This window comes from Protopterus annectens, chromosome 1.part1 (genome assembly GCF_019279795.1).
Source record: "Protopterus annectens isolate FY-2018-M chromosome 1.part1, PAN1.0, whole genome shotgun sequence".
NCBI classification, from domain to species: Eukaryota; Metazoa; Chordata; order Ceratodontiformes; family Protopteridae; genus Protopterus; species Protopterus annectens.
The window spans coordinates 1,197,911,432-1,197,938,660 of NC_056726.1; positions in this window are offsets into that span (position 1 = coordinate 1,197,911,432).

Below are 27,229 nucleotides of genomic sequence, written 5' to 3' on the forward strand. Positions count from 1 at the left end.
GCAATCTGTGACCAGGGTTTATTAGAAATGCTGCATATCTGCAAGTCAAATGGTACATGGGTTACTCACTCTATACACCTTTACCTGGTATGTGACAGCAATACAACATGCTGGAGGGTCAGATTTGCCTCCCGGAGGTTACCACACCATTGGAAGTGACTTCCACTTCATGTCTAACAGAGCACTTCATTGGTCCTCTTCAAACACAATCTGGACTATGTGGATGTGGATGTATAACAGTAAATAAATCCCGAGGATCCATCTGTGTCCCTCTTGAACAGGGGCAATTGGTGCTGATCATGGAAATAAAGGTAGAACTTGGCTAGGCTTGTAAGGGCCCTAGGGCCATTAGCCTACTAAGTTCCTATGATCCCATGATATGACTCAGTCATTGTCCATCTGTGAGAACATGACCTGTGACATACCTCCCTATACTACACTTGCAGATACTATTTGAGCTCTCGGAAGATGACTGTGCAGTCACTGACACTTGAAATAAGTTCGCGGAGAGCAAAACAACAGAGCAAGGTTATTATGCCTTCCACATGGTAAGGTCCAAACAAAACTGGCCTCCTTTGAAGTAGAAATAAAATATGGACCTCCATCTACACATGGAATATTCAGAATCTACTGTAAGGCTGACCTCCAACTATTAGGTGATACACTGTCCAAATCTCAAGCCCCCATAAATACTGAGAACATTGCGGCCTATACAAACATGTTCACAGAAACTCTGTACGACCTTGTTAATAGCTGCATAGAGGCAGCCATACCCACCAGGGAGAAGTACAAAACTAACTCAAAATCAAGCCACTTGGATGGAATCACAGAGTCAATAGGCTGTATAACAGAAGGAAGAAATTCATGGCAAAACAGATTAACAGCACTCTCAAAGTAAATAAATAAATCAGAGGACAAATGAAGTCTACCACAGCCATATTTGATGTAAGTCTGGGCTCCCAGGCCAAGGACAACCACAAAGCATACTTTAGCTATGTCCACAACCACAAAGGTAAGACACATTTGTGTGCATATATCATTGTAATTACAACCACCTATAATGATGCAGATGATATAGCAAACCTCCTGGCTCATAAATTGGGCCCCAACATTACCCTTCTCTTACTTAGGATGAGGTCCTTAATGCTCTCTCTAAGACTAAGTACACTGCATCAATAGACCCAGACAATATCCCAGCATGCCTTCTCTTTTAATTTCTCCAAGTCTTTTGGGTTTCAAATATCATGATAGGAATGGACCTCATTCCTAAGTCAAAGTATGATTAAAGTTGATAAAATTAGTATTGCTTCAATCTGTGATTTCAGCCTGAAGTGCTCTTTGCACCACCCACAGTGTGCCCAGTAATGACTCCTTCTGCAATTCGTATGGAGTTACATGTACTGGTAACATATCTAAATATGATTGTAGATTCTTTTTTCTCTATGCTCTCTATGCTAATTCCATAGGCAAGGTTTGGAACTCCCTACCTAACAACCTAAGACTCTCCAATTCACTTTTTCAATTCAAGAAAAATCTTACCCAATACTTTAAGGCACATTGGATATGCCCCTGCGTAAACCCAGGCTAGGTTCCTGTCAACTTTAACACATCCTACACTACTTGAACAAATTGGATATCTTCTCAATTTCTTACTCTAACCGACTACTATTCCTACCCCTCTGTAATAAAGTAAGCAGTTTCTTCATCATCCCTCAGAACTCTAGAAAAGCAATGAACTGGAAACTCTACATAGTACTTTAAAGTCCCTTGAACTGCACTAGTTTTTCACTAGTTTTTTCTCTTCAGAATTGTATTTTAACTGTAATTCTGCTATCATCAGTTTTACATGAATGTATACAATATGTTAACTACCATATTTTTTTTCCATCTATGTAATGTGTAAACTTATATGTATTTTATTGCAATGTGGAGCTTTTCTCCCCGGGCCTCCGCTGAAAATGGACATGTATCCAGTCGGACCATCCCGGTCAACAAATGTAAAATAAAATAAATAAATAAATAAATTTTTATAAGACCCATTGCTCCTTCTACTATTGGAACTGTCTGGGTATCTTTATTCCGCATTGCTCTTGTTTCTGCCTGCAAATCTTGCTATTTTATAACTTTGTGTGCCTCTGTATGCAAGACACTGTAGTCACTGGGTATGGTGATTTCAATGATCAATGCTATTTTTGTCTTCTTTTCATGGACCACTATATCCAGTTTTCTAGCATCTGTCTTTTGAAATGTTGGTAATGGGTGATCCCATGTGATATAGACTTCATAATTTTCTATGATGCTTTGAGGCTCATGTTTCCAGTGTTTTTCAGCCACTTCAGTACCATAATGTTGGCACAATCCTCAGTGCAACAGTCTTGCAACATTATTATGCTTTTCAGTATACAGTCATTCTGCCATTAGTATGTCGCAACTAGCAATGAGGTGTGCAACTGTTTCCAATTCTGTTTTACCAAACCTACATTTGTCTGTTTCTCACACATGGTCAACAGACTTTTGTAAACCAATGTGTATGTAGCCCACTATCTTGTGCCGCCAATATTAACCTTTCATCTCTTTTTTTGAATTCGCCTCTCCTTAACCATTCCTGCATTTGATCCTGATCAACATGAGGTTCTTCCAGAAGTTTTCTATACTTGCACCTATTTCGTATGTATTTGTATGTCTGTTTGGGGCTTTTCCCCTTGGGTCTCCACTGAAAAAGGGTAATTCTTACCCAGCTGGACCAACCCGGTTAACAAATGCAAATAAATAAATAAAATAAATAAATACATTTTGCACATTTCATGCCTTCTCATCTGTTCCTTCACGTTATTTTCTTTCTTTTGTTTTTTTTGGCACATTCAGTTGCTCCCTGATATTTATCTACTTCTGGTTAGATTTCCATTCCTGCTTGATGCTAATATACTTCTGCTAGATTAAGACAAGAAGTCATCTTAGATTTATTCTCCTCATGTTTCAAAACTTTCAATATGTTTGGGCCTTTTTAGGTCAGCAGATATGTGTGCATTCCCATGACTGCAAATCTATATATGTAATCAATTTCAAGGAAGCCCATCCCTCCTTCGGAATGGGAAATATATAATCTTGGTATGCACTGATTTTTATAAATCATTTGGTGAGCATGAAGCACCCTTCTTGTTTTCCTGTCTAGTCTAGTCAACATGTTTTGGGGCCAGTGAATCAATCCAAAACTGTAAGTTAGGACAGGAATAGCAGTCTTCTATATAGCATGAAATATGACCTTTCAGGACCACTGGAATTACTATTTCACTGTAGCCATCAAACGGGCTTCATGCCTCATGAATAGAGAACAGCAGTGGTCATCCCTCTGCACAAAGGTGGTCCATCTGCAGACAATGGCGAGTACAGACCCAGAAGTCTCACTAGTCTGATATGTAAAGCCATGAAAAGAATTACCATGGAAATTATCAATAAAGATGTAGTACACCTCCAGACACTGGACCAAACCCAGTATGGTTTTGTTAAGGGCAGACCATGCCTACCCAACCTGGTGGACCTATTTGAGAAGGTAACCAGAGCAATGGATGAGGGAAAAATGATTCACTTCACCTACCTTGGTCTGACAAGACATTTGACACTATAACCCCCATCAAACATTGTTGACAAACTCAAGAGGTTAGGTACAGACTAGTATGTCAGTCTGTGGATAACCAAGTGGCTCACAGACAAGATCCAGGAAGTTAGCATTGGGGAGTCCACCTCTACAATGAGGCCAATTACCAGTGGACTCCCCTCACAAATCATTCCTCAGACTGCTCCTTTTAGGCATTTACTTCTCTGCAGTTACCGCCACTATCAGTGGTCTCTGGCTGGCAAAATTTGCTGATGATTGCAAATTAGGAGCTGTCATTGAATCCTACACTGACATAAGTGTTATCCAATTGTTGTCAGAGCCATGGACTAACACTAAATGCCAAGAAATGAACAATACTATCCTTTGGGAAGTCATCCACCCTTGGTAACAATCATATTGACAGCACACCTCCAACAGACTTATGGACAAATAGATAGTCATCTAGCCTTTGACTGTCACATGTCTGTAATACTGGGGAAATAATTTTATGTTGCACAACCTATAAACAAAGGTATGGCATGTAAATCCAAGGAAGTCATTGTTCCACTATAAATAGCATTCATCAGACCTATCATTGAGTGCAATGCCATGTTTGGTATGTAACTAACCAGGCATATACAACAACTGTAACATCCACAGAGGTTCCTCACTAAACCACTATATGGTGTATGCAACATGTCCTATGCAGACCGCGTCAAGGTCCTATCTAGGTATTCTGTCTCCTACATGCTTTGGAGGGGAGGTGTCTGCTTGCCATACATGGCGGTGTCAGACCCCACTGTGGACCTCCTGCATATCCACAAAACAACAACTAGTACCAGAATTACCTGTTCTACAGATCTACACCTTACCTGTGGTATAAATCGGATATGCTGGTGAGACAGGTATGTAACCCAGAGACTACACCCTATATGGAACAGACTCTCCATCCAGAGAGTTCCACTGTAACACAAATCAAGTGCAAGTTACATGATTGGATGGGGAACAGGACAATCATACCTGGTTTAGGATCAATGTTTCTAGTGGATACAGGGAAACTGTAGATGGTTCATCTCCCATGCCCTAGCTTGTAGATGTTTCAGCTCCCAAAACCTTGCTTACACTTATCAAGGGTATCAGGCCTTGTCAGAGTTTAGGGATGTGTGGGTAGGTTTAAAGAAGCCCTTGTGTTCGTTAGCCTATTAAACACATATGAAGAGGGAAGCCTTCTAGCTTATCAGTGGGAGTGGTAAGCACTAGGTAGCCTATCTACCACAAGAGGAATGGTTTCGTGCCCAGAAACTGTAGTTTATTGGTCGTTGAGTTTACACTTGTTTAAGCTCTGCCTAGTGGCACAGAGCTGAGGTAAACTATTACTGGTGCCAGAAAGTCTTCTCTTCAGTTTTTCCCTTGAATCTTGCTAGTTCTTTCTCTCTTGCACTTCAAATAACTTAATTGCTTTGCATTTCAACAGGTTGTTGTAGCAATTATTGTAGCACACCTAAGTGCCATCAGCACTAGTTGTTCTTCACAGAAACAACTCCAGTACGTAGTAGTTATGACCACCCCTCCTGGCATGATTAAATTCTCCTACTAACCTGGTGCACTTGGGCATTCTGAAGCAGTGTAGCAACTGTCTCATCTACACAGGCAGCCCTCTCCTCTTACCTTCCAACACTCAGACTTGTGAGAGATGCACTTATATCACCAAATTGGAAGCTATGCACTCTCCAGCCAAGACCAGACTAGCTGGTCAAGAGGAGAAGGTCAAAACCTGTACCACACCACATGGAACACATAGCCCTCCAGAACACCCACCATCACATCTGTCACATAAAAACCCAAACCACACACCCACCTTCATGGAGGCTCTCACTAGAACTTTACCCAAACAGTAGAGAACTCCAAGAGAGAAACGTACTTGACCACCACAACACAGCACAAACCACAGGACACATAGATCACCTCCACAGTGTGCCCCTCATCCTAAGTCCCTAAGGCAAAACACCTTGCCCAACACACTAATCATAGGTGACTCAATAGTGAGACACAGAGATGTACCACTCACTAGGTTGAATAAGGAGAAGGTAACAGTCAGCTGTCTATCATGTGCCGGAATCCAACACATAGCACACACTCTCAGGTCACTCCACAGCAAGTATAAGTATGACTCTGTCATTGTTCATGTAGTTGTGAATGTCCTGAGATGCACCTCCCTGGACTACATGAAAAGAAACATGGTGGAGCTCTTGGATTATGTGGCCCAGGCAGGTATGACCCTAGCCCCGAGAAGTATCCTACCATCACCCAGAATGATACTGCAGTACAAGCAGAAAATGATTGATTTCAACAATTGGCTAAGTTTCTGGTGTCATTCTAAGGGGATCCAGTATCTGTCTGCTTGGGATGACATGACTAACAGACCTCAATGCTTTGCCAGAGATGGCCTGCACCTGTCACCCCTGGGTTTCCAGGTTCTGGCTAAGTCTCTTGCCATCCCTATAGTACCTTTTTTAGGCACTAAAAACCAAATTACCACCATATCAGCTATAAATAAATGCAATCTGAGGGTCATGCTGCTCAACACTAGAAGTCTAAATCCCAGATGCACTTGCTTGAAGCAGTCCTCAAAATGGAGAACATCGACATTTGTTCTGTAATGGAGACCTGGTTTAAAGAGGCAGAAAGCACCCCTGCGCTACCAGGCTATAACTCATTCCACACTATTCAGCACCGAAACATGAACTGTAGCTCCAAAGGCGGTGGTGTCTCCATATTCATAAAGGATATGCACACCTCCAGACTAGTTGCCCAGCATAACACATCTGAGATATTTCAGGTATAACTAACATTGGGTAAATGGCGATCCAGGTCAAAGCCTCCTATAGATCCCACAACCATGTCCCAAGACTCTCACTCCATGTTCCTAAGCACCTTGGAATCTATCAAGGTCCAATTCAACACTCTCATACTAGTAGACTTCAACTACCCCTCCATTAACTGGGATAAATACTCAAGCACCAATACACTGGGCCAATGCTTCCTGGAATTCATCGGTTCCAATGCACTGGACCAGCTCATTTGACCCCCACTAGAGGAAGAAACATCCTTGACCTGGTTATTACTAACATGGGCAACCATTGCTCTACACCAGTAGTCAGTCCATCTCTGGTCAGATCTGACCATAAACTAATCACCATGGAAATTCACATCTCATCCCCACCCGCAAAGGTAACCACCTTAATAAACTTCTCCAAAGCTGACTTTGGGCTCCTAAAAACAGAGGTGGCTAACTTCATGGCACCCATGCAAATAGAAAATAGCTGCATGACTGCCAAATCATACACCAATGCACTGTATGAGCATGTACATAAATGCATGGAAGTAGCCATACCCAACAGAACCAAGACGCTTTTCACCAAAAAAGGAAGCCAATCTGGCGGCCCCATGCCATTAATAAACTCTACAGCAGAAGGAAGAAACAGTTGCAGAAAAAGGTGAAGTCCCAAGACTGGAAAAACTCCCATATTAGCCTCAACAAAACATTGAGATCCCTCATCAAATCCTCTAGAGCCAGCTATGTAGGCAGAATTGCGGCAAACACTAAAAACAATCACAAAGCCTTCTACAAGACCCTCCACGACAATACCCAGATTTGCTCTGAGTTACTTCACAATGGTATCTCCTATACTGAGCCAACAGATATTGCCAACATACTGGCCGACAGATTCAGTGCCAACTTTACCCCTCTCTCCCCCCTAAAGGACCAATCACAATACTGGAAGAATGCCAGGCACCCAGCATTACTGCAGCACAGGTTAAAGCTGCATTGTCCAAGGCCAAGAATACAGCTTCCATGGGACCCGATAATATCCCTGGCTGTGTTGTACATGAACTACAAAGGAAACTGGCAGCACATCTGTGTGCCCTGTTCAGTCAGAGCCTCACCTCAGGCTTTGTCCCTAGTGAATGGCACACTGCTACAGTCATCCCTCTCCATAAAGGGGGGGAAACTACAGACCCAGGGAATTATTGCCCCATTAGCCTGATGAGTCTGATATGTAAAGCTATTGCGCGCATCATCATGGACCTGATTAACAAAGATATAGGAAATCTCCAAACTCTAGACACCATGAATTTGGCTTTGTGAAAGGGAGATCATGCCTGCTCAACTGGTTGACTTCTATGAGTCAGTCACCAGGGCTGTGGATGAAGGTAAGGCAGTGGATACAGCCTACCTTAATCTGACCAAGGCCTTTGATACCATTCCTCATTCGAGAATTATTGATAAACTAACCAAACTAGGCCTCAACTCTTATATCACTAGGTGGGTTGCAAATTGGCTTACAGATAAAACACACAGTGTGAAAGTAGTAGATCAAGTCTGACTGCCGACCAGTCACGAGTGGATTCCCACAGGGATCGGTCCTGAGTCCTCTCCTGTTCGGCATCTACTTCACAGACGTCCAGGCCAACACAAAGGGGCTCTGGCTGACCATGTTCAAAGACGACTGCAAGCTGGGAGCCATTATTAACTCCCCAAGTGATGCAGACATCCTACAGAAGGCCTCACTGAAACCAATGACTGGTGTTGAAACCATAGCCTTAAGCTTAATGCCAAAAAATGTGTTGTCATCCCCTTTGGTAAAAACTCAGTTCCCACTAATTACCACATCAATGGGAGTTCACTGAACACTGATAAGAGATCTGGGGACGCAGGTTGACAACAACATCTCCTTCAACCACCACATTGCCACTGTGGTCAGAAAGTCCTTCTATGTGGCACATCTCATTACCAAGGGTTTTGCATCCAGGAAGAAAGAGGTCATTGTGTCTCTCTGCTCTTCCCTCATTAGACCAATAATTGAGTATAATGCCTCATTTGGCATGTACCTCACTAGACACCTGCAACAGCTGAAGAGGCCACAGAAGTACCTCATGAAGAGGATCCTAAGCATTAAACACATGTCCTACATGGACAGACTCAAAAAACTCCAACTATTCTCTGTCTCACATCACCTATTTAGAGGCAATCTTTGCTTGACTTACAAAGCCATGTCTGATCCAGCTCTGTTAGAAATGCTACATCTAAAGAAATCCCATTTCCTCCACACTACATGCTCCAGAGACCTCAACCTCATTACCACAATCAACAGAACATGCTGGAGGGACAGGTTCCTCACCAAGAGACTGTCCATGATCTGCAATAGGCTTCCCATACATGTCAAGCAGAGCACCTCACTGTCCCTCTTCAAGAGAAATCTTGATGAGTGGATGGGTAATAGAAAGCTCTTCCTGGACATTACTCCAGTGGCTCTACTTGATAGAAGCACTGGGAACTAACGTCAGCCAGCATGATGCCAAGGCACTTCTATGGGCTAGACTTGTAAAGGCACCAGGGACATTAGCCTAGTACACACCTATGAATCTATGAACCCATGAACCTATACTGCTTTACCTTTCCGATGACATTTTTTTTTCTGTGCTGACATTCAGTCCTGTGCTCTGATTTTGATGTGTTGGTTATAGATATGTACCCATAGGTGTGTCCTACACAATCTTGAAAGTGAAACATAAACATTTCTATGAGACACCTTTTATTGTGTGACTACACAGCCATAACAACAGCATCCATTGTAATGTACACTCATTATAAATAATGAACAATACAAGCAGCATGTCAACAACAACAGATGAAAGGCATTCCTAATAATGTAGATAGTCACCCTTTGCATCAGACACGTAGCTTTATTTCCCCTGCATCCATGAGAAATATGATAGGGATGTGGCAGAGGTATCATCACTTGCACAGAGTGTTGTGTGGTGGTGCAGGAGGCCTAGGCTGACCCAATAGGTTAAAAATCATATGTGTGAGTCAGGAAGGGAAGCAGGTAAGATGGACCATGGAAATGTCACGTGTGTGTCTGTAGGTGTCTTCAATGTGACAGTGGTGTGTGAGTGTCTGCATGAACACAGCCAAGCTCAGTGCTAGCCCTACATGTCTATATGTTGGACAGCTGTGAGCCGTGCATGGTAGAGATGACAGTTCATCATCTCTGCTCCAAACATGAGAATTGGCTCTGCCAGGAGTTGCACTGACACCTCCATGCCCAAGGTCAGATGCTCTGCTACTGCCTGAGGGTGACTGATGTCTGCTGGGAACATGTCCTCCATGGGAAGGCCCAGGACCACGAGTTCATGGTGTGTTACATCTTGGAGTGGACAGCACACTCTCTTCTGGAGTGCTGGATGTACTGCCACTATGGGAGCATGATTGTACATGACCACATTGACTCTCAGCAGATGTAGTTGCTGACCTACACCCACAAGCCGAATGCTCAACTCCAATGAGATGTTCCATTACAGGCAATATGCATTCCAAGACAGGTAGCATGCAATCTCTCTCAGACCTACCTCTTTTTACTGTGTCAGTCAACCATTCCAGGGTATCAGCAACATGGTGGAGGCAGTCATGGATGTCAGACTGTGCTGCATCCATAACCCTCAGCATTCATCTGGAGTTCCTTTCTTAATGTGCCTGTGCTTCCATAATGGCTCTAAGCATGCACTGAGTGATATGTGATAAGATAACTCTGACAGGTGGTGGAGGGACAGCAGGGCTCCTACGAGCACCCCTATCAATCCACCTGTGTGGAACCTCACCAACTGTTTGGCTATGGCCAATGTTGACAGTCACTGAAGCTGCAGTAGCCATGCTTCCCTGTTCAATGTCCCCACCCACCAACTGTCCAATATCTGTGGCCTCAGGGGACTGGGTATGCATAGGTATACTGGCTGTGTATGGTGATAATGAGGGTGGATGAGGAATATCAACCTCTGTGTCTGATTCACCCTCTGCAACCCCCAGCTGTGCCTCAATTTGCCCATCATCATCAGAGTCTGGAGAGTCACTGACATCAGGTTGTGAAGGGAAAAAAGACCAACTTCCCTGGTCACCTGTGATAAAAAGGAGAAAGTGATACATTAATACCTGCACTTCTAAGCCTTGCAGTACTATGGTGCAATATATAATAAGCTGTATACACAGCTGTCACTATTACAGACATGTATAATCCCCAACCTCACATAGTAGGACATGAGAACATTATTTTCTAAACCTAATCTGTAATTATTTAGAAATACTGCTTCATTAAACAAGAATCTCATGAGCAAAACTTCAATGATGTACACTGCTGACATTCTACAAAACTGCACAGCTGACAGTTATGGCAATCTGTAATGTCCTGACAATACTGTCAAGTCAATCACTATGATCACACCTACAAGGCAGAGGTATGACTCTAAACTGTGGACATTCAGCAAATATCTGTCCACTTGGCAATCGTGCAGTACATCAATCCAGCCAGCAGGTCTGGGATGACACTTAGCAAATGCATTGAAATATATCTACATCTCTGACAAAACTGTTGTGCTTACTAGCAGCAGAAGCACAGCCTCTTCTCATTCCTGATGATCTGAAAAAGTTGAGGGAGAGGTAATGGCAGCAGCACCACATGTTACAGTATAACAGGGGTAATATGTCCAAATATTTCACATTTACAGTAGCTGCTATGTTAACAGGTATGTAGATCACAATCTCTACATGAGCCTAAAACTGTAGCTAACCTCCTTCCCCCTACAATAAATACCTGACACCCATGTAAAACTATATACTCCTTGACACTCTGAATGCAACAGTATTCCAATGCTGATCTAACTAAGCATACGTGGATGCTCCTCTTTAGAAGAATGGGTGGCACCCACGTACACAACATATTGGCTGATGGATGTCTTGGAACTGTCCTGGGTTGCAAGGTTTGTCAGGAATTCTTCTGTGGCTGAGAGAGGTTGTTCTGCTACAGGACCACTACCAGTGACTTGACAATCCCTGGCCATGTCAGCAGCTACACATCTGTGTGCAGCATGTATCATATCAGTGGCACGGTGTCACATCTACTCATATGTATTATTCTGGAAACCCATGGCATTAATGTTATGCACCAATTCTTCCCACAAGTCTGCATACTCTTGCCCATTTGCCCTCCCTTTGAACAGCAAGACTTGGTAGTGTTGGGGCAAAGACTCAATGATGAGGTCATTTTCTGCCTCAGTAAATGGTGGTCTTCATGGTGCATGCATGATATCTCCTGCAATACAAATAAATGAGAACACATGTTAGGATCATATAAGTGGGAGTACAGCATGTAGAGATACAGCTATAAAGGTAGGCTATCCGTATTCACTGCTTGATTGCACATCTCATACTCAACAGTGTGCCAAACATACAGATGGTGTGGATAGTAGCAATAGTGATCTACTCCTGTTTGTGCCATGACAGATACTCACATATGATCACACACCCAACACATGAATCCACTGTAGTATGCTCCATAGCAGGACCCCCCCCCCCCGCATATAATATGTAAAAACAACATTGCCAACCAAATAACTGTATTTTTGCAACTGCTATGAAAGGAAGTATCCAGGAGACCTGTGTACCTAGTTAACACACAGCATTATACCCCTGCTGTACTCTACATCCTCTGTAGGTGTAACACAACAGGAGATCAATGGCATGTCATCAGTACAGTTCTAAGACAGGCTTACTGATGTAATTCTCATTCCACCTAACTATATTCAAATATATGCATTATGTTGGAAACAAAATGGTTACATACCTGATGGAGTACAATACTCCTCTGTTGAAAAATACTGCTATATAAGTACTGTGTCAACGAGATAACCATATAAACTAACCCTCATACATAATGGTTTCCTTAGTTACAAGTTTGCCTTTTTAAGATGGGTCTCATTAGCCGGGGATTGCCTCTGAACCAATCTGTGTTTCAGAAATGCTACATGAGGCTGATTTGCAGTATAATCAGCCAATCCCATGCAACTACTCAACAAAATATTAGATCTCAATGTAGATTTCATCCCCTTTCTCATATGTTGGGATGGAAATTACTGGGGTAAAGATACTACGTCAGCAGAGAGAGAATGTTTGTAGCAGCTACTTTTTACATACACATGTGTGTGCTAAAGGCTGAAGTTGCTGCTGCTACAGGCAATAAGCATAGTCAGAGAGACTGCAGAATATGCAGGACAACAACATTTAACAGTAACTGTGGGACCTGTGGCAATGTTGGTGTACAGCCAGAGGCAGACTGAGGGAATCCATCCCACTGGAAATTAAGGTATGTGTTTAAGGTACGTATGTTAGCCAAATGTATCATTAACAGAGTGAAAGGCAATACACTTGGTGTGTCCTAGAACAAGGTAGGGGATTCATTAACCATTATTTCAACCAGTAGGACAATTGCTAAGTCATGTGTTATGTCATGGTATTCATCTACAATGTGTGTGATGGCAGCCCTTGCTTCTACCGTGACCTTCATATATGTATGGAGGTCACGGTAGAAGCAAGGGCTGCCAGCGTGACCTCCATTTATATCACAAGCAAATCATTGTTGGCAGCAGTCTGATACTACTGGGCCACATTTGAATTACATACTTCAAAATCCTCTGGGAATTCATGCTAATGCATGACCGGACATTGTATGCACTTTCTAATGTAATGGGAATAGTGAAAATGTGGTGCTATCTGTAGGCCTTTGACTTCAATTATTTAGAAGCAGAAATTCCATCTGTACTGCTTTGGGAGGATAAATAGGTGATGAAACAGTCATATATATATATATCAGAATTTATAATGGTGATGTTCGCATACGTGTATTTTAAATGCTAGACACAGCTGTATTTGAACCCAAGACCATGTGGTCCAAAAAGTAATGTTTTAAAATGATTTAACAGATTGAGCTACAAAGTCACTGTTATTGCAGCTGTATTTTTGCATGTTGTAAATATAATTGCACACTTACCTACTGTTACATACCTCACTTACATCTATTATTATGTGTATGGCATTATAGTGATGTATTTCTCTACCAGAGTCCCATTTAAACTAATATATACGATGTTCCACATACATACCTCTCAAGCTCTTAGCATGGGAAATTATGAGCCAAGCCATCCATAATGGTGGTACAAAGGCACAATGACAGGAAATATTCTTACTGAGTGTACTCACACAATCGTAGCAAGGTGTTCTGATAACAGATTTGCCATTAAATTGCATTTTGAGTGATGTCATATATCTGCAAATCAGAGGACCCAACATATGGGGCAATATTCAGTACATTCTGCAGAAAATCGTGACAGTTGAGAAGTATGTTAGTGTATAATGATTACACTTGAGATCTGGACATTTCTCAGTTGGCTGGTGTCGGATTAGAACCCATAAGCAGTGACTACAGGAATACTGAACATTTTATTTGGAAAAATTAATTATCAGAGCACCATCTCCTTTTACACTTTATTGACAGATGTTTTTTTAAGTCTTGCATTTACATATGTGTAGCTGTGTAGAAGTTATGTTAATGTACACATTTATCCTATTCATTTGTTGACTGCAACCTACAGCTTATTTCAGAGAAAATGAGCAGAACACAACGTTGACTCTTAATGTGAGTATTGCACAGCATGTATTTATGACATGGGTAAAACATGATTGACTACTGAACATTTCTCAGTTAGCTGGGGTCGAATTAGAACCCCTAAGCAGTTACTATAGGAATACTGAACATTTTATTTCAAAAGATTATCAGAAAAACGTCTCCTTTTACACTTTATTGATTCATGTTTTTTCTAATCTTGCATTATACACATGCATAGCTGTGTCGGAGTTCTGTTAACTTACATGTTTACCCTATTCATTTATTGATTGCAACCTACAGCATATTTCAGACAAAATGAGCAGAACACAACATTGACTCTGTCTGGGTATGCACAGCATTTATTTATGACACGGGTAAATCATTATTGACTACTGAACATTTCTTAGTTGGCTGATGTTGGATTATAACCCAAAAGCAGTGACTACAGGAATACTGAACATTTTATTTGAAAAAAATAGTTATCAGAGCACCGTCTGCTTTTACACTTTATTGATTTGTGTTGTTACAAATCTTGCATTTACACACATGGATAGCTGTCTAGGACTTCTGTTAACTTACACGTTTACCCTATTCATTTATTGAGTGCAATCTACAGCATATTTCAGACAATGAGCACACCACAACATTGACTCTTAATCTGGGTAAACCACAACATTAACTAATGGTTGGAAGCTATGCTACACAGTACTGCATACTTACTTGCTTTAACTTGCTTTACCAGTTCAGATATGCACTGAGACATTAATACAAAATTATGATGTCTCAGGTATTTCATACATGACTGTTAAGACAGCAATATCTGTATTTACTTTATTTTATTATTAAGTTATGCATTAAGTTATTACTTATTGATTTTCCTATATACCATGCACTTACCTCAAACTTGCCAAATGCCTTGCATGGGACTGGAAATTGAAACTCCTGTCTTTTGCAGCTGTGGTAAGAGAAGAAAACCATTATGCATACCAGTTTTGCACATATTCATCTTGTATATTTATAAATCACTAGAAAGCAAAACTCACCTATCTGTGGGGTGCTCCCATCCCTTACTTCTTGGATCCAGGTATCCAAGGTTCCCCTCTTCATATGATGCAGGTCATCATAATAGCGATGACACTGCTCAGCAGTGTGGGAGATACCGGTTGCACTGGTTAGGTCCCAGGTCAAACTATTCCAGCTCTCAGACTTATACTCTGAGCCATAGTAGTTGCCATGCAGCATCCAGAGTCCATTGCATTCTACCAAGAGTCCAGTGAAAAGCCAGGACTCCTGCACACCCCCACTTTTGTGCCCTAAAGTCCACACCTTCCCCATGACAACAGCCATACTCACGGTCAAGGTCAGGCTCCAAGGAATAATGTAAAATTCCTGCCTATTGGACTTTAAATAGGCTGCCTTCCCACTCTTGCATACTATAACTTTCAAAACATGCAGCCTCGGTCAGCATTGTACAAACTCAGTATGTAAGCAGTATAATGTTGACCAAGGGTTCCGGGTACATTTCCTGACCCCCTTAGTCCAGGTGTATATGGGAAGCTCGAAAGCTGAGAACCTAGAATGCCACAACCTTGAACTCAGAAGTTCGAAGACTGAAAATACCAAAGCCACGGAACATTGAATTCTTTTCCAGGGAAAGAATTTGGTGGGCCATTTCCGCGGCTTCGCTATTTCCTCCACTGAGGTGAGATCTTGGAATTGGTATATTTAAGTAGGGGCATCACCCCCCCACATTAGAAATACTTTGTAGTGTTTGTTTGTTTCTGGTTTTGTACTGGCACAGCGATTTTTCCCTGGGAAAAAAAATCACTGTTCTCAGTCTTCGGAGTATTCAGCTTTTGAAGTTATGGGTTCAATGATTTCACATTCTGCATTTTTACACTTTGATTATGTGATATAGACCCCTTAGTCCATGTAAGGCTGTAGCTGTTGTTTCTAAATTGTCTGCTACTGATTGTTTCAACTATGATGAAGTTAAACAATGTTTATTGGAATGTTTTAAGTAAACACCTGAAGCTTATAGAAAAAAGTTTTGTAAGCACAGACACAAGGCAGGTGAAAGTGTATGTGATTATATTGCTGAGTTAAGCACTTATTTTCATAAGTGAGTGGGTGTCAGGTCACCACTTTTGACAGAGCATTTGTTGAGGGACCAAGCCCTTTGCACTTTGTCCGAGGACATGAGGATCGGGTTGGCAGACCATGAGTGTAACTCTGCAGATGAGCTGGGTAAAAAAGTGGGTTCTCTACTTAGCAAGCAAGGCATCACTGCACAAGAAGGAAATACCCATTACTGCATTAATATATAAGAGAATCCATAGTAGGCAGCCTAAACCACCCCAATAGAGTCCAGCAGTAACAGGGGAAGCAACTAATTCTGGTACACAGCCAGGATCAATGGCTAGATATTTTAAATGTAACTAGATGGGCCATGTAGCATACAAATGTCCACTGAAACAAGGCGGGGAACAAAAGATAAGGGAGCCAGTAAGTCAGAATAACAGTATTGTCTGGAGACAACAGGGGTGCCAAACTATCACCAGAGTTTGTATCCTATCTTAGTGGATGGAAGACAGGCCACTGCTAAGAGAGACACAGTCTTTTACACAACCACTGTAAAGCCTGCAGTGGTTAAACAGGAGCAGTACTTGCTTGGCCAGTCCACTCCAGTCAGAGCTTTAGGAGGCACCCCACTGCAAATACCTTTGGCTAGGTTTCATCTTATCTGGGAGGGTGGAAAAGGATGCAAGCAGGTAGGTGTGTTTGAAGATATCCTTGTAGATGTCTTGATAGGGAATGATTTTGATAATACCATAACTTGTGTGCATGCAGTTACACACAGTCAGGCTTGGTGAGATGCATGTCAGTCTGGTAGCCTTGGGCAGCCCCAGACAGACAACACACCTGAAGCCAGGGCTGGCAATGTGCCTATTTCAGGGAGGGAGCTACCCTGTAGCAGTGATCCTGAAAGTGAGCCACAGCTGCTGGTAGGTACTGATGTTCCCATAGACAGGGTGACTACAAGGACAGTGGTGTGTTTAAATACACAGGCTGACAGTGAGAAAAGACTGTCAGAAGATACAAGGTTTCCTGTGAAAAGGGAGCTGGATAAGATCAGATAGGTAGAGTTGAGACAGGCTCAGCCTTCAGACCATACCTTACAAGGCTTGAGGGAGGTAGGTAAGGAGGCACCTGATTCTCAAGGAAAAAGGGAGTCTGTATACTGGAACAAAGGGTTACTGTATAGAAAGTGGACCCCTGAGGGAGGGCTAGAGGATGAGGCAATACAGAAGTTGCTAGCCTCCAGAGCCTACTGTTTGACATTTCTATCCATATCCCATAATGTTCCTTTTGCTGGTCATATGGGCATAAGGCATACCAAGAGCCATATTATGCAGAACTTTTATTGGCCTAGGATTGCAAGCAATGTAACAGGGTACTGCAGGACCTGTGAGGTGCCAAAAGGTAGGCAAAGATGGAGACAAAGTCAAAGCTCTTTTGGTGCCTTTGCCTGTGATTGAGGAGCCATTTCAGAGGGTAGCTACAGATATTGTCGGGCTTCTGAATACCCCAAGTTCCACAAGGAAGAATTATATCCAGGTGGTAGTAAACTATGCTAGTAGATATCCTGAGGCAATGGCTCTGTCCTCCACTGAGGCAAAGAAGGTGGCAAATGTTTTGTTAGACATTTTCAGCAGGGTAGGTCCCCAAAAAGAAATTTTGACTGACAGAGGTGCCAATTTCATGTCAGACCTGCTGGACTGTCTCTGGAAGCACTATGGGGTGAAGCGCCTAAAAACCACCACCTACCATCCACAGACTAATGGTCTTGTGGAGATGTTAAACTCTACACAAAAGACCATGCTATGGGCATTTGCAGATCAGTTTAAGAGAGAGTGGGAGAAGTATTTGCCCCATCTGCTCTTTGCATACAGAGAGGTACCCCAGGAATCCACAGGTTTTCACCATTTGAGTTGCTGTATATGCAAAGGGTGAGGGGGCCTTTAGATTTGATTCACAATGAGTGAGCGGGTGAGTATGAATCCCACAATGAGTTTGTTGTAGCATATGTCTTAAACCTCAGGACACAGTGTAAAAATCTTATGGGCCTGGCCCAGGAGAATCTGGCAGGAATCCAACAGCAGAAAAAGGTCTGGTATGACAGGAATGCTCAAGCCCAAGAGTATGCTCTGGGCCAGAAAATGGTCTGGTATAACAGAAATGCTTTTGAGCCCAAGAGTAAGCTGTGGGGCATCAGGTTATGGTCTTCATTCCTGTCAATAAGATGCAGCCAGCTTGAGAGGCTCCCTTCAAAGGGGTCAGGAAGGTCAGTGATGTTAACTACATGGTACAACTGCTAGGCAAGAGGCAGGGGCACAAACTGTACCATGTTATCATGATGAAGCCTTACCATGACAGGGAGGTCCTTGTGCTAATTATTTGCAATAGATGGCAGGAGGAGTCTGAGGGGGCTCTATGGCCTCATTGAGCCAGACAGCAAAATGCCAGGTTACTAAGATGGAGCCTAGGGTTGCAGGCATATGACATAACAATGCAGTACTGTAGTGGGGTCACCAATACCAATGGAGATGGGGTCTCAAGAAAAGGTATAGGTTAAGGTATTCCCAGACAAGCCCATTCCTCTCAAGCAACATTCCTCAAGGGTCACTTTAAAAGCTAGCTTGAGTCTTCAAAGGGGGAGAGATGTGACAATGTGAGGTATTGCCAGCTATGCCAGGAGAAGTAGAGCAGTGAATGTATAACATATGCCAGCACAGCTAGCTGGAATTTTGTAAAGAATTATGTATCGTTTGTATGTCAAACTGAATTGTACAGATGCTTGTGTTGAAAAAAAATGTATTTGTAAAGCTGCTTGTGTTAAAAATGTGCCAACAGTGTCATCTGCTATACAGAAACAGAAATATACATACATTATTGTAACTGTTTAAATGTATATGCTTTAACAGATGATACTGAAAGAGAAAAGGTTAATCTGAATTCACCTATCTTTGAAAATACTTTGAAATTAAATTACCTGGCTTAAGCCATAAATATTGCATCTTACAGTTCTCAATTCAGCCAGAGAATAAAAGTCTGCACTATGAAGCTTTCTGCATTGTCTTTGTGATAAACTACGTGCTACTCTGGAAGGGTGGAGAATTGAAATTTTTTTATGACTTCAAAGAGCTGCAGCAAATCTTAGCAAAGTTCTGCTCTCTGTGTCTGTATTATTGACACATATGTGCCAAATCCTGACAGCTTCTAGCCAAGGGGTTAGCATGAGAAACAGAAGTCAGATAACTAGATGCATGTGATGCCATTCTGTAATCCATCACTTAAAAATGATATTTTAATACTAGGTAAGACTGAAGTCTTATTGCAATAAGTCACTACCATATATACCTAAATATACTGTTTGTAAAACTCTAAACTTAAAAGTGTGATCATTGCCAAAAACTGTCATATGCTTATATGATGTATTGGTTTCTACTTTTCTTCTAATTTCTGATAGATGGGCAGCTATATGCTTTTTCAGTTTCTGATTAGTCTTTCCAACATAGAAACAACTGCATTTCTCACAATTAGCAAGGTATATAACATTCTTACTTGAACAAGTTACAAAAGTCTTAAAATGAAAAAAAAATTCTTTGAAACAGGATGCATAAATTCAGTTTCCAAATTAATATACCTACGGTACAAATCTCCGCTCGGTCCCCAAAGAGTTGTGCACTCAAACGATGCAATAAAATGAAGTAAAACACTGCAAAACTCACCACCAAAGATGTAAAATGTCACTCTTTTATTATCGAAACAAACAGATAAGCGCTTTCACGTACCGAAGTATGCTTCATCAGATCTACTTAATGATGCTTATCCCATCACTTTTATATTCAACATAAAAAACAATCAATTTATTCAAACAATCATTCAATAAAATCATTCAATGAACCTGAAGATATCTAAAAAACTTTCTTAAAAGGGCATGCCAAAAATCTTTGTATTAGACATTAAAGATAATAACAAAAGGAATAAAAAAGCTGTGAAACCATGTATATTAGACATAGAGACCCTATGATTCTTTAAACTACCAGTTAAATATGTTAATCCTATTCACTTAAATTCAACAATATGATGTATATATGAATATTAAAAACATTAAAAGACACATGTACATATAAATGTAATGAATGCCTACTAGCATAAATGGTGTAAAGTGAAAAATTATGAATGAAAATAAATGATTAAATATATACGATATATATAAAACTGTATTTAAAACTGTGTTAAAACTATATATAAATATGTATATTTCAAGTTTCCTAATAAAAACACATATATACCTGTTCACCTCATTTCATCAATACAATACATACGTAGAGGTGAAAGAAAATTTTACTGTTAAACATATAAATATAAATACATAAAATATTATCAAATATAATTAATTCATATATATAAAAAAATTTTGGAATAAACACATATAAAAAGATAGCAATATTGCATATGGTGACAATATATAACAGTTGAAAATCATTCATATAAGTTAATGCTATTAGGCAAATAAATGGATAAATAAATAGATAACAAAATGTATATAATGATTAAATATGTAACCCTGTGTTATATCAAAATCATTAGATATCTTCAGGTTCATTGAATGATTTTATTGAATGATTGTTTGAATAAATTGATTAATTGTTTTTTATGTTGAATATAAAAGTGATAGGATAAGCATCATTAAGTAGATCTGATGAAGCGTACTTTGGTACGTGAAAGCACTTATCTGTTTGTTTCGATAATAAAAGAGTGACATTTTACATCTTTGGTGGTGAGTTTTGCAGTGTTTTACTTCAAATTAATATCCCTACAAAAGGAACAATTCTGACATGGCAAAGTCACTTTTTTATCTGATGTGAAATGTATTTCTTGGTAAAGATCTTTATAACATAAAAGTTGCTTCAAATTTTTCTCTTTCTTAAAAATAAAACATGGACAGCCACCTACAGTTTTCTTTACTTCAAAGGCAGGTTCCAGAATGCTCCATTTTTTCTTATACTAGATTTTATTTGTGGTGTGCAATTATTAAATGTAGTAATATAACCCAGTTTCCTAGTCGTATCTGATAAATTATTCTGGTGTATAGTCAAATTATTGCCCAACATATATGGCTTCCGTAAACCATCTCCTTGCTCTCAAATAGGCTAAATACCACTGAATGTTGTTTTGTTACTGAACTTAACACTATGATTAATGATTTTTACATTGGAGGCTATAATAGAACCATGACTAGCCCTAATAGAGTATTAGTAACCTCACAATGAGATGATAGCCAGATGCAGGATGATATGCAGTGTGTGCCAACTTTCCCTCATTCATTGCTTCAGTAACATTCTAAAAGAAGTAAATTAGGCTAAGCAACCAGGATCTGTCCTTGACAAAACTGAACTGACTTGTGGGAAGAGTGTCTCTAGGTTACATATGTCCTGTCCTTAGCCTTACAGAGGAGGTTGGTCACAAGTATGGACATCTAATCACCTGAATTCATTGATACCCCACCTTTGTGCAGGTGAATGGCTGTTGCTGTCCTCCATTTATCCATCCCAAAACTTGTCTGGAGATTGATACTGAATAAGTTGTGTAGGAGGTTTAACAGATTCTGGTTCAAGCTGGCCATTAGGTAGCCTGGTATGTTATCCAGTCCCATAAAAGCAGTGTTCTTGACTCTGGAAAGTATTTTGAGAACTTGTTCTTATGAGATTTCAGGGTAGAGATATAGGTGCTGGATATGTGATCTGTGAATGTAGGGAGAAGGGAGGAGTTAGGGGTAAATTTATCTACTAGTAGATTGTTTATGCCTGCATTGTCTTTGTACGTAATATTATTTATTATTAGCTCTGCGTCATGCTGGGCTATGTTCTGGAGGTGTCTAACATAGCTAAATAAGGCTTTATAGTTGCCTTTTGTCTGGATGGCTGTTTTTACTTCATATCTAGTTTTGTTTGATCTGATCAGGGACTGGGGTTCCTTGTTCAGTTTAGAAATGACATTTTGATATCTTCACAGTTACATTTATTACTGAGTGCAATTAGTGCTTTTTTTTTAATTTTACTGTAGGACAGTTTATATGCGGATTCTACTGTAGTAGTTAAATTTAAATTTGGAATTGTATTTACTTCAGAGGGCTACAGATGTATCTATGCAACTATTCACATGTGCATAGAATTGGGCAGTAAAGGATCCCGTATATACAATGGGGCTATCAGGTTGGAGGAAGAGGAGGAGGATGCATTTAGACAGATCATCACTCAGTTTTAGGAGATAAGCCTTTACATACTCACTGAATACTGTGGTATTTGAATATGCTTTTGATTTTAATCTTATGGCAAGTGTGATTTATTTATGGTCCAATTTGACTAGGGAAGAACTTACAACTGGTGGAAATCAGAACTGTCCTATATTGGAGAGTACCACGTCCAAGGGTAGATACATAACTCTTTGGATAGCAATAAAAAGTTAGCAAGTAAACATCTTGACCCTCAGACCTTCTTGGGGCCACCAGAAGGCCAGATGACTGGATGTATTAAGATATTTTGAAATTAGTAAAGTAGATTGTTCACATTCTTAGCCTCTACACTGGTCCCCACCTTTTCTAAAACCAGCCATGTCCAGAGGTGTACACAGGTCACATCTTGTGTTGGGGTGGGGGTCAGTGCTGTCGTTTTATTTTTAACTTTCTCCATAATCCAACCTCTGAGTTGAGCAGAGAAAGTCAGTATATATTGTCTTAGGACAATGTACTGTTTATTTGCAATTCATGAAAATACATTATTGTGATAATTTTTTTTTCAATTTCCTTACAAGTTAACATCAGACATGTATAAAAATGGCTCTCTTTTGACAGCAGGGATAAGTATTAGTTCTGTGTATTTACTTCTGACATATACAAGTTGAAATACATTACTATGATCAAGCGTTATCTTATTTTCATCCCAGTCTATCATTAGGATGTTACACAGAAAGTATGTGTGTTTTGAGGGTAGATATGAGGAGGCATACTGTGTACATGTATGATAGTAACAACTTGAAATAAATGCCTGTTGCTATTTGTCTTTTTTGCTACCATTCCAATCTAATGCCAGAGGGCTACACAAAAAGTGGGCATCTTTTCTGGAGCAAAGGGAGGCAGGTATTATTCTTATATATTATGTATGTGTCCTTGTATGCATTTGTCTACTCAGTTTATTGAGAACTACCTTTTTGTCAGATTTTGAAAATTAAGCTTTAGACACAATTTACTTCTTCCTTGAAAGAAACAAAAATAATTACATTCCATACTCGTGATTTTTGGCCAGGCCATCACTTTAGCATTAGGATTAAAAAGTTCTAAAATGCACTTTAGAGCATAAGGCGTGCACACTTAATTAATTTACTTCCCCCACAGTTATTACACTGCAGTATTATCTAATTATCTTATTTTTAAAGGATAGAGGAAAAAGTTTAAAGGTAAGACAAGCTGTGAAAAAACAAGATAGATATAATGTGTATAAATGGTGTGGGAAGGCCAGGAGTGGATGAACTGGGTCATTGTTTTGTGTGTCTGTGAGTGTGTGTGTGTGTGTGTGTGTGTGTGTGTGTGTGTGTGTGTGTGTGTGTGTGTGTGTGTGTGTGTGTGTGTGTGTGCATGCGTACATGTGTGTGTGTGTGTGTGGGGGGGGGGGATGAGGCATCCAGTACGCAGTGAGGCACATCATAGTGTCCTTTGTCTGCGTCTCTATTTCACATAAAACCAGCCCTGTTGGTTACAGTCAAACATTTGAGGTATATATAGTCAGTTCAGGGTCTAGAATGAGTGGGCTCCAAGGCAGTCTGTGGATGAAAGTGACTGACCTAAGCTGTTTGATCACTGGTAAACAGTCATTGTTCTCCCGCAATATAGCCCCACCCATTCCAGTAAGTCCCACCAATCAATTACTTCCTGGTGTCTCTCCACTTTGAATTTGACACCTTACACTGTAACCAATATACTTTTATTAGGTCATCAGCTTAATAAATGCAGATCTTGACATTCATTATCTCTTATGTCATAGTATATCCATGGCTTGATTTAAGGACTGCAAGCATGGAATTTCCTACCAGATGAAATCCAATTTTTCCCATTATTTCGGTTTTAATAATTGTATTAAAGGAGTTCCTTATTTAAGAAGCTTTTTATAATTGCCATGGTAGTATAGCCAGTCATTGTTTAAACCCTTACGAAGATGATCCATTTGTCAACTAACAGGTAGAATTTTATACAGTTGCATATTTAGTTTTATTTTGTTTTATTTTTATGTTATTTCAAGTGTTACATTTTGCATTTTGTACTTTTATGATCTAAATTTATTTATATTCCTTCTGTGTAACAAACTCATGCATGTTATGGAGTCCCTGGAGTCCAGTTCATTTACCTGCATATGGATAAATAAATGATTTAAATAAGTGAAATGCACATAGGGATGTTGATTATATGTACTGAAAATAGGCTACAACTGAAAGAGAAATGCTGTGCTATGTGGAGCTTGTCCGGTCATCAGAGAGCAACGATAGTCAGATGGCCACTGAAACCATAATCTTGTGTACTTGTGGCTATAATTTTAAGGCACAGATGGAATGACCTAAAGGAAAGTGTTGTTCCCATCACATATCCTACCTACCAGAGTCATGAGTGCTGAAGGATGAGAAAGGCTACATTCTTGACAGCTTGGTATGACCATAGCTCACAGACTGATTTCAGTTTCTCATCATCAATAATAACAGATCTAGTGTGAGTTCCGAACACCCACGCCTCTCATGTCCAGCATACTGTCCACACTGTTCCACCACCACAGAAGACCACAGCAGAAAACATTAATGGGAAGAGCTTATATAAAATGTTTTTGCAAGAAGGGGCTGGCTGTACTCCTTTGTTGTGGGGGTTCTGTGCCAAAACTTCCAACCTGTATATGTACTTTTCCAAAGGTTACACTAGCTTGGAAAAAGGGAACAATCGCAGGGGTGAGCCTGACATAATGATTATGTTCTTTACTTCATAGGCAAAAGATTCTGTAGGCTTTCGCAGACTTAACATATATATTTTTCATGCTGTTTTCCTCCCTAAGCTTCTATGGAAAAGGGACATTGTGCTCAGTTGGGCCACCCCAATAAACAAAAACTAATAAATAAATGCCATAACAGTATAATGAGAGTGGGTGACCCAAATAAGGTATGCAATATAGTGTTCACTGGAAGGTGGGGGTTGGTGAATGAAAATAAACTCGTAATAACTAATTTAGTCCATATATTACTAGTAGAGGCTTGCAAGATTTTTTTTACTATGTTTCGGTGGAAGATTGGAGATGTATCAAAGCACAATAAATCAGAGCATATTTTAGCAATTTTCAAGTAGTTTAGTATAAGAAAACAGAAAGAATGCTTAAAAATTATAAACATGAAAATGAAATAATATGGATATAATAAAGATGTGCTATGTGAATATAACCAGCATTAAGTTGCAGATAAAGACTGTATTCATAGTAAGATATATTAGAGCAGTTCAGTATGATGTGCTAGGACTGAGGATTTCTGATTAACTGTGATATATCAGTTAAAAGAGAGGGAGTCACTGGACAGAAGGTAGCATGGTAAAAGAGGGAAGATGTGTTTTTTTCTGGAATGGGGTGATTATAAATAGAAAAAGCATTAAGCATTTAGATATAACTGTGGCTGGGGAGGTATAATAATTAATGTAGCATGTAAAGGGAAAGTGTTAAGGGTTGTACATATATGCATATGTGCAAATTACCACCTCAGGTAGAAGGAATTAGTTGGTGAGGATCACAGTGTATCTGTTGGATCATATGAGTATTATTTGAATGGAGGATATTAACATGGATTTAAGAAAAAGAGAACAGAAACAGAGTGTATATATACATATGTGTGTGTGTGTGTGTGTGTGTGTGTGTGTGTGTGTGTGTGTGTGTGTGTGTGTGTGTGTGTGTGTGTGTAAAGATAGATATAGATATGAGTGTCATATACATAAATGAACACCGAAAATCTTGAATGTAGATATTAGATTTAGATATAGGCAAAAAGCATCAGAAATCAATTATATAATTCATACCAGTGATATTATAGAGATAAACAGCAACAGTCAAAAGTACAGATTTTGTATAATTTTGAATCATCTGGCTATATGTGGGGAATTTGGTGAGGTGACTAATAATGTACTAATGGGTAAGTTTGGCAATGGCATGTAAATTTAAGGCAATTTTTCAACTGGAGTCAGCAATGGTGCATTCGGAAAAGCAAGTATAAACTGTTGTACACACAGTGCCGAGAGTATATTCATAGGGAAGATAGAAGTGAATATAAGAAGGTAATATATATGTTAAACAGTGTAAGAGAAATGGAGGTCAAGGAAAAGGAAACTCAGAAATACAGAAGACAGCTCAGAGAAGGTGAGCGAGCTTTGATGGAGACAGAAATTTAAAGTACTAGGGATAGAAGAAGAAATTAACCCAGCACTGGGTATATAAGTTAAGAAAGTAATCTGTAATGGCTAATTTAAAGGATTCATAAGGGAATATTTGTGACTCTCAGGATGAAATTATGGAGATAGCAAATAAGTATATTCAAAAGATGCTCAGGAAACAGATGATGGAAAGAAAACAAGTTAGTGAAAGCTTCAGGGTCTGACAGATAAAGAAAGGCATTTTATGGTTAAGAAAATAACATTAATGGACCCAATTTCACATTAGGGAGATTCAACATTGATACAGAGGCTGAGCTTACAAGAAACACAAGGTTATTTTTATTAAATGTTTTGACTGAATGGTACAATGAAGAGACACAGGAACTAGAAAGATCAGGAAAAGTAATAATATGGAGATTCCAAGATGGTAGACGTCCGATAAACACCCTCTCCACAAAGCTCCTAACAGAAGCCTCCTATATCACAACAAAAGCCACACAACTACAAAAAAGATGTGATAATTTTGAAAATTAAGGCAATCTGCATCAGATCTAATTCAGAAAGTGAAGTTGTTCAGGCACAAAACTTGTAAAAATCTCTATTTTTACCTCTGAGTCTTGCCTGGGGTCT